The 10,214-nt window shown below is 38.6% G+C and overlaps 1 pseudogene; it reads right to left on the bottom strand.

Annotated features, from left to right (window-relative positions):
* Nucleotides 1-7,127: 7,127 nt before the first annotated feature.
* Nucleotides 7,128-8,308, bottom strand: LOC128061469 (heterogeneous nuclear ribonucleoprotein A1-like; annotated as a pseudogene).
* Nucleotides 8,309-10,214: the final 1,906 nt, after the last annotated feature.

Below are 10,214 nucleotides of genomic sequence, written 5' to 3'. Positions count from 1 at the left end.
TAGAATTTTGATACTCATATTTTCCGTGTTTGGAAAGTCTTCTAACTAAAATAAAGTTTATTCTTCCAGTAAAAGCTTTGCAGTACCCTAATATGGATGCTTATTTAAGCTCATGCAAGCTGGGTTGTGTCTAAACTTGTGGACTGCATATAGGTTTAGTTTTCACACACACAAGAACTCTGTCATTTAACTTAATCTCAAGATGTTAAATCACTCAGATTTCAGATTTTTTAAAAATAAACAATTTATACCCACAAAAATTCAGTTCTCCAGCACATCTGTCACAAGGACGTTTCTCTCTCCACCCCAAATGCATTTCTCTGTTCTACCTCTCTGTCACCCTCAAGCCCCCCCTCTCCTATCTCTCAAAGGATCAGACTCTCCTTCCTTACTGTAAACTTATAAGCCTTCTAAGCAAAGCCTCGTGTGGCGATTTCTCCTGACTCCAAACACTTCTGTCTTCATCCGTTTCTTCCCCCCTTTTCCCATCCCCCCACCCCTCTTCCTTTTCCGGGGGAAGATGTCCTTTTGCGTCTCACCTGCTTCTAATTCTTTTTCTCTAGTTTTCTGGGACTCTTATTCTGTGAATTCTCTATTCCCCTTCCCAATTTTCCATCATCTTTAACTCTTTCTCTTCGTCTCCAAATATGTCAGTTGTCCTCATATTTTTAAAATCACCATTGATCCTGTTATCACCTAGCCATCTCTTTTTTCTTTTGCAGAAGCAGTTCAGTAAGGGAGTCCTGCCTGACAAGATAATCTGCTGCCCGAATTTGCAGGCCGGCTCCACCATCTGTTAGCTGTGTGACCAGCAAGTTCCTTCATCTCTGGGTGTAAAATGCAGACGACTGTATTGTTTTTATCAGTTCATTTTTCTATCTTCAAAAAGATTAACCATATTTCCCCCTATCTTTTCTTCTGTGGTCTTTCTTCCTACCCAACAGAGAGGTAGAAAATGTAAGGTCAGAACACATATATGCAAAAATGCAACTTTCTTTTCTCAGAGGTGAATTTAACTTGCTCATAAGCCCTAATTCTACTCCATGATAGATAACGCTGAAATTGGCCCTTGGAGGAAAATGAGGAGCTGCTGATTTTAAAGGTTGTCTGATACATCAAAGCTCAGTTTAAGCCTCTTCCATTGTATGTGTTTAATTACATCAAAGGGAAGAAAAGAAAGCTCAAGGCAGCCGTATCAATAGTCTTCTTGGTGAAAAAGAGTGTGTAGCAGATTTAGCCTTAGAATCAGAGACAGAAATTTTTATCCCTACAGCTCAATTTCAGTTTCACCGACAAAAGCAATGAGGTGTAACCTGTGATGGAATGCTTTTGATCACAGCATTACAGCTGAGAAAATAATTTCCCTGTGCAACTGCTGTGTGTGTTGTTCTGAAGGATGGATGAGAATAAGAACAATATCCTGAATTGTTTTGCTGACTATTCTGCAATATTCTCCACACGTGTTATCTTACATTCATCTAGCAAAATACACATTTACTAAAACAAAAGCTTAGAATTTTTTAATAAATATAATGTATTGTGGTATAAGGAAGTCTTAGAATTTAGTTCATTCTACACAGTAGCTGCTAAATTGACTCACACCGAAGAAGCAGTAAATCCGACTGCTCAGTCTTTTCTTATGGTGGGTGTGAAAGGGTTAAAAGTTGCATTCTTCTGACCCTGCTTGTTCTGATGTGTTAAGTCTTTTCTCTCTTGGGACACTGGAACAATGCCTACAGTAGCCTGAATTGCTACAGGTAAGGCACTTTAAAGTGAAAGAGGAGAGTGAAAGTGTTGGCTTAAAGCTCAGCATTCAGAAAACGAAGATCATGGCATCCAGTCCCATCATTTCATGGGAAATAGATGGGGAAACAGTGGAAACAGTGTCAGACTTTGTTTTTTGGGGCTCCAAAATCACTGCAGATGGTGACTACAGCCATGAAATTAAAAGACGCTTACTCCTTGGAGGAAAAGTTATGACCAACCTAGATAGCATATTCAAAAGCAGAGACATTACTTTGCCGACTAAGGTCTGTCTAGTCAAGGCTATGGTTTTTCCAGTAGTCATGTATGGATGTCAGAGTTGGACTGTGAAGAAATCTGAGCGCCAAAGAATTGATGCTTTTGAACTGTAGTGTTGGAGAAGACTCTTGAGAATCCCTTGGACTGCAAGGAGATCCAACCAGTCCATTCTGAAAGAGATCAGCCCTGGGATTTCTTTGGAAGGAATAATGCTAAAGCTGAAACTCCAGTAGTTTGGCCACCTCATGCAAAGAGTTGACTCATTGGAAAAGACTCTGATGCTGGGAGGGATTGGGGGCAGGAGGAGAAGGGGACTACAGAGGATGAGATGGCTGGATGGCATCACTGACTCGATGGACGTGAATCTGAGTGAACTCTGGGAGTTGGTGATGGACAGGGAGGCCTGGCGTGCTGTGATTCATGGGGTCGCAAAGAGTCAGACACGATTGAGTGACTGAACTGAACTGAAGGCAGTTTAAATCAGAAACCATTCTGATTAGATGAGACTTGTTGCAAAATCCAGGAAGTTTAAATTAGATTGAGGTTCTAGAATGAAGGCGGAGGTAATTAAGCAAATTGTGGTTGGAAAGGAAAAATATGCTTTGGGATTTTGTTCCCTCCTGAAGTTGGCCAAAACTTACCTCCCCTCCCACTTCACTTTTTCCTATTTACTTCCTACAGGAAACAGTATTCACGAATACCAATTATACAGTTATTTAATTATTTGGATGGCTACCTTCCCTGAACAAAATAAAGGTAGCAATGTACAGCCAAAGTGCAACTTATGCAAGAGTGAAGACAGTTGGTCCTTTGGGTCATCATAACACAGAGCTCAGATGTTGGAATGAGTGTGTACTGTGACACCAAAGCAAATTGATAGTCACTAAACCACAGCTGACAAAAAACATCATTTTAGAGTAGAGTCATGATCATTGAATTTTCCTGTAGAGGTTTGAAAAGAAAGAAATGTGAAGTAATCTATTCTTGACAGGAGTATGGGAAATAAGTGTGCAATTCATGTACTAAAAACAATTGTCCCCTTTATTATTGAAAAAAATGTACATTGCACTAAATATATCTGCTAATTTCTCTGATAAATATTTTAATAAAATAGATTTGGTAGAATCTTAATATACAATGCATTGTCAAACCATCTATTAGCCAAGCTCATTTGTTTATTTACAGAAATACTAAACCATTTTCCATTACTAAAAGAAGTTAGGAGGTCAAGACTATCCTTGCAGGTGTGGCTAACACAAGGTGAAGTGAAGTTGCTCAGTTGTGTCCAACTCTTTGCGACCCCATAGACTGTAGCATACCAGGCTCCTCTGTCCATGGGATTTTCCAGGCAACAGTACTGGAGTGGATTGCCATTTCCTTCTCCAGGGGATCTTCCCAACCCAGGGCTCAAACCCAGGTCTCCCGTGTTGTAGACAGACACTTTACCATCTGAGCCACCAGGGAAGTCCACATCCTTGCAGGTGTGGCTAACACAAGGTATCAGCCTATATAGTCTTTTTAAAAGTTTTTAAGTTTTACATACAAAAAATGTACAAATCTTAAATATATATCTCAAAGAGTTTTTACAGATGGATGCTTACCTATCCAACCGCACAGATCAGCGTATAGAATAGCATCAGGCTTCCCAGGGCACTAGTGGAAAAGAACCTACCTGCCAGTGCAGGAGATGGAAAAGGCTCCAGTTTGATCACTGGGTCAGGAAGATCTCCTGGAGGGGAGCATGGCAATCCACTCCAGTATTCTTGCCTGGAGAATCCAAAGGATAGAGGAGCCTGACAGGCTACTGACCGTGGGGTCACAAAGAGTTGGATACAACTGAAATGACTTAACATTCACACAGAATCCTCTGAGCCAAGTCTCAGTAACTACCACTTATAAGGAAACCGCTCATTTAACTTCTATCACCACACATTAAGTTTTCACTGTTTTTGAGCTTTAAATAATCATACAAAGTGCACATACATTTGCTCTTATGTGTTTGATATATTTCATTCAATGGTTTGTGAGATTTTTCTGAGGTATCACAGTTTTATCATTGTTGCACAGCTCCCTTATAGAAATATATCCAAATTTATTTATCCTTTCCATTGGTAGCATTTGAGTTGCTTGAGGCTGTTACAGGCAAGGATACTCTCAACATTCTGGTACATGTCTTCTGGAACACATGTATAAGCATTTATCTTGGAAATAAGTGTAGGAGAGAAATTGCAGAGTCATAGATTATATATCCTGTTTTCCAAAGTGGTTTTGCAAATGTAAACTCCCACCAGCAGTATACAGAAGTTCCAGTTGTTCTACATTCTCACCAACTACTGGCATCAGATTTTTAGATTTTTTGCCATTCTAGTAGCTGTGTAGTAGTATCTCATCATGCTTTAATTTATATTTCCCTGATGCCTAAAAAATTTGAGCATCTTTCTTAACGCTTATTGGTGATTTGGATATATTTCTATCGGAAGATATGGTCTAAGAATTATCCTATTAATTAGATTGTCTTGTCTTTCTTTTACTGATTTGTTAGACTTAGATAATCTAGATGAGTCATCTACTGTGTTTAATATAATGCAAGTTTATCTTCAGCTCTGTAGATTTTCTTTCATTATGATAACTTTTAAAAGGAGGAACTCAATTTTAATTACATTAAATTTAGTAAACTTTTCAGATGTTCAAGCTGGATTTAGAAAAGGCAGAGGAACCAGAGATCAAACTGCCAACATCTGTTGGATCATAAGAAAAGCAAGAGAGTTCCAGAAAAACATCTACTTCTGCTTTATTGACTATGCCAAGACCTTTGACTGTGTGAATCACAACCAACTGTGGAAAATTCTTAAAAGGATGGGAATACCAGACCACACTGACCTGCCTCCTGAGAAACTTGTATGCAGGTCAGGAAGCAACAGTTAGAATTGGATATGGAACAACAGACTGGTTCCAAATAGGAAAAGGAGTACGTCAAGGCTGTATATTGTCACCCTGCTTGTTTAACTTATATGCAGAGTACATCATGAGAAATGCTGGACTGAATGAAGCACAAGCTGGAATCAAGATTGCCAGGAGAAATATCAGCAACCTCAGATATGCAGATGACACCACTCTTATGGCAGAAAGTGAAGAGGAACTAAAAATTCTCTTGGTGAAAGTGAAAGAGGAGAGTGAATAGTTGACTTAAAGCTCCACATTCAGAAAAGTATGATCATGGCATCTGGTCCCATCACTTCATGGGAAATAGATGGGGAAACAGTGGAAACAGTGTCAGACTTTATTTTGCGGGGCTGCAAAATCACTGCAGATGGTGACTGCAGCCATGAAATTAAAAGATGCTTACTCCTTGGAAGGAAAGTTATGACCAACCTAGATAGCATATTCAAAAGCAGAGACATTACTTTGCCAACAATCCGTCCAGTCAAGGCTATGGTTTTTCCAGTGGTCACGTATGGATGTAAGAGTTGGACTGTGAGGAAAGCTGAGCGCTGAAGAATTGATGCTTTTGAACTGTGGTGTTGGAGAAGACTCTTGAGAGTCCCTTGGACTGCAAGATCCAACCAGTCCATTCTAAAGGAGATCAGCCCTGGGTGTTCTTTGGAAGGACTGATGCTAAAGCTGAAACTCCAATACTTTGGCCACCTCATGCGAAGAGTTGACTCGTTGGAAAAGACTCTGATGCTGGGAGGGATTGAGGGCAGGAGGAGAAGGGGACGACAGAGGATGAGATGGCTGGATGGCATCATCAACTTGATGGACATGAGTTTGAGTGAACTCTGGGAGTTGGTGATGGACAGGGAGGCCCGGCATGCTGCGATTCATGGGATCACAAAGAGTTGGACATGACTGAGTGACTGAACTAACTAATGGGACCATGGTCTTAGTTTTTTAATGTTAAGTTTTAAGCCAGCTTTTTCACTCTCCTCTTTCACTTTCATCAAGAGGCCGTTTAGTTCCTCTTCGCTTTCTGCCATAAGGGTGGTGTTATCTGCATATCTGAGGCTATGATATTTCTCCTGGCAATCTTGATTCCAACTTGTGTTTCATCCAACCCAGCACTTCGCATGATGTTCTCTGCATATAAGTTAAATAAGCAGGGTGATAATATACAGCCTTGATGTTCTCCTTTCCCAATTTGGAACCAGTTCGTTCTTCTATGTCTGGTTCTAACTGTTGCATCTTGATCTGTATACAGGTTTCAAAGGAGGCCCAGTAAGGTGGACTGGTATTCCCATCTCTTGAAGAATTTTCCAGTTTATTGTGACCCACACAGTCAAGGCTTTAGCAAAGTCAATGAAGCAGAAGTAGATATTTTTCTGGACTTCTCTTGCTTTTTCTAATATCCAACAGATGTTGGCAATTTGATCTCTGGTTTGTCTGCCTTTTTTAAACTCAACTTGTACATCTGGAAGTTCTTGGTTCATGTACTAGTCAAGCCTAGTTTGAAGGATTTTGAGCATTACCATGCTAAAATGTGAAATGAGTGCAACTGTGTGCTAGTTTGAACATTCTTTGGCAATGCCCTTCTTTGGGAATGGAAAGAAATTGACCTTTTCCAGTCCTGTGGCCACTGCTATGTTTTCCAAATTTGCTAGCATGTTGAGTGCAATACTTTAATAGCATTATCTTTTACAATTAAATGTTAAATAAGAGTTTTGGTAACAAATATCCTTGTCTTATCTCTGACCTCACACAAAAAATCTTTCAATATTTTATCATTAAGTGTGAAGTTGCTAGGTGTTTGTAGATATCCTTTACTGGATTGTGGAAGATATTTTCTGTTATGAATTCTCTGAGAATTCTGTTTATAATTAGTGAGTGACATTTTTTTCAAATATTTGTGTATGTATTGAGGTGATCATACATTTTTTCTTATTTATTCTCTTAATATAGTGAATGGTACTGATTGATTTTATTTTATTTAAAAAAAAAGACATTTATTCAGCATCATGATCAGACTATTACATTTAGCAATCAACAGCATGGGTGCAAAAAAAAAATCTACATTAAAACCCTTTGTTGGCATGCTTTACACTTTCCACAGAACAGAAACTAAAATAACCTGTTATACAATTAGTCACAAGTACAGTCCTCAAGTTTTTTGCCCATACACATGAGTATTGTCTAAAACATGTCTTCTTTGTAGCAGCTAGGCCCTGCCACCACTGTGCTTGGCTGAGTTCACAAATCTGTTGTAACCTGTAGCTTCCCTGTCACTTCTCTGGCTTTCCTCTCCTGCTAAGCTTTGTTTCCTGGCAGTAATTAAAACCTTCTGCCACTGCCATAGCTACTGCTGCTGCTGGAGCCACCATAGCCACCTTGGTTTCGTGGTTTGGCAAACTATTGGCCTCCACCACCATAGGGGCCAGAACTTCTTCCTCCAAAGTTTCCTCCTTTCATAGGTCCAAAATTTGAAGATTGATTGCTGTAATTGCCAAAATCATTGTAGCTTCCGCCACCTCCAAAATTGCTTCCATCATTACCAAATCCATTATATCCATCCCCACTGCCACCATATCCGCCACCACCGCGGCTGCCACCAAAGCCACCTCAACCACTGAAGTTTCCTCCACGACCAAAGTTGTCATTCCCACCAAAACCACCTCCACGACCGCCACCAAAGTTTCCAGAACCACTTCAACCTCTCTGGCTGGATGAAGCACTAGCCATCTCTTGCTTAGACAGGGCTTTTCTCACTTCACAGTTGTGGCCACTCACAGTGTGGTATTTCTGAATGACAATCTCATCTACGGAGTCATGGTCATCAAACGTTACAAAAGCAAAGCCTCTCTTTTTTGCCACTGCCTCGGTCAGTCATGATTTCAATTACTTCAATTTTCCCATACTGTTCAAAATAACCTCTCAGGTGATGTTCTTCAGTGTCTTCTTTAATGCCACCAACAAAAATCTTTTTCACAGTTAAGTGGGCACCAGGTCTTTGAGAATCTTCTCTTGAGACGGCCCTCTTTGGTTCCACAACTCTTCCGTCCACCTTGTGTGGCCTTGCATTCATGGCCGCATCCACCTCCTCCGCCGTGGCGTATGTGACAAACCCGAAGCCTCTGGAGCGCTTGGTGTTTGGATCCCTCATTACCACACAGTCTGTGAGCGTTCCCCATTGCTCAAAATGGCTCCTCAGACGCTCATCGGTTGTTTCAAAGCTCAATCCTCCGATGAAGAGCTTCCGCAGCTGTTCGGGCTCTTTGGGAGGCTCTGATTTAGACATGACGGCAGTGGAGGCGGGGAAGACTTCAACGATGCTTTCTCGGCGGTGTCCACGGGCAGAAAGCCTGATTGATTTTAGTATGATAAGCCAACCTTGTGATTCTTGGATAAACCACCGCCTGGATAGTGATGTGTGATCTTTGGAATATATCAATAGATGTTATGTGTTAATATTTAATTCAGTAGTCTTTCATCTGTGTTTCCATGTTGCCTTGTAGTTTGATTTGATTTTCTTATAATTTTCTTGTCAAATATTGGTATCAGTGTTCTAGCCTTATAAAACAAGTTGGGAATTGATTTCCCTTTCTTTTTTCTATTGTCTGAAATTTGCACAAGTTACGTTATTTCAGTCTTAATTATTGAGAATAATTCACAAATAAAGATTTCTTGACTGAAATTTTTCTTTATGGAAGGTTTTAAATTATAGATTCAACTTCATTAACAGATATAAAATGATTAGGCTTCAAATTTCTTCTTATATCAAAAAATTTTTATTGTGTTTTGCAAGAATGTGACCATTTTACCTAATTTGCTAAATTTACTTGGCAAGATATTCACATATCTTTTATTTTTAGAGTTTCTGTAGGATCCATAGAGAGTTGAGAAAGGACGAGAAGAGGAAGAACATTTTTTGACATAAATCATCAAAAGATAAATAAGGCAAAGGAGAAAAACAGAAGTAAACAAGTGTGACTTAATTTAATTTAAAGTCTTTCGTGCAACAAAGGAAACTATTGACAAAACAAAAAGACAACCCACTGAATGGGAGAATATATTTGCAAATGATATGACTGATAATGGGTTAATATTCAAAATTTCTAAACAGCTCGTACAACTCAATAATAAACAAATAACTCAGTTTAAAAAAATTAGAAGATCCAAATACACCTTTCCAAAGAAGACATACATATGGCCAGCAATTACATGAAAAGATGCTAAATATCACTAATCATCAGAGAAATGCAAATCAAAACCACAATGAGATACCCGTCATGCGTGTCAGAATGGCCATCATCAAAAAGACCACAGATGTCAGTGTTGATGAGGATATGGAGAAAAGGGAACTCTTGTACACTATTGGTGGAAATGTAAATTGGATCAGTCACTATGAAAAACAGTGTGGAAGCTCCTCAAAAGCTAAAAGTAAAACTACCATATGATCCAGCAATTCCTCTCCTGCTATATACCCATAAAAAATGAAAGCACTAATTTGAAAAAATACACACACTTCAATGTTCAGAGCAGCATTATTTACAATAGCTAAGATATAGAAGCAATTTCAACAAAGGAATGGATAAAGAACACACACACACACTGAACAATTACTCAGCCATAAAGAAGGAAATTTTGCCTTTGGCAACAATATGGATGGACCCAGGGGTATTATACTTAGTAAAATAAGTCAGAGAAAGACAAATACCATATACTTTCACTTATATGTAGAATCCAAAAAAAAATGAAATGAATGAGTATAACAAAACAGAAACCAACTAGCTAATATACAAAACAAACTAGTTAGCAGTGATGGGAGGGAAGGGGATAGGGGAAAGAAAGGAGTAGGGAATTAAGAGATATAAAATATTGATACTACATGTAAGATAAAAAAGCTACAAAAAGATATTGTATGGCGTGGAGAATAGAGCCAATATTTTATAATAATTTAAATAGTGTATAATCTATAGAAATATTGATTCACTATGTCATACATCTGAAATTATTATAATATAAATCAACTATACTTAAGTCAAAATAAATAAGCTCCATACTTACTTTTAAAATAATGCATTTTGTTATTGTACATGAAAACCTCAATATTGTTAAAATCAAGTAATCCACATACCTGATTTTTATTGTATCAGATAGCAGAGATGAAATATTAATGGATCTGGAATAAAGTATCTAATTTTTTATAAATGTAAATATAAATAATTTTTATTTGTTAATGGTATGTGCTGATGTGCTCA

Source organism: Budorcas taxicolor, chromosome 16 (genome assembly GCF_023091745.1).
Source record: "Budorcas taxicolor isolate Tak-1 chromosome 16, Takin1.1, whole genome shotgun sequence".
NCBI classification, from domain to species: domain Eukaryota; kingdom Metazoa; phylum Chordata; class Mammalia; order Artiodactyla; family Bovidae; genus Budorcas; species Budorcas taxicolor.
The sequence above is the reverse complement of the archived record's forward strand: the minus strand, read 5'-3'. Positions and strand labels throughout refer to the sequence as shown.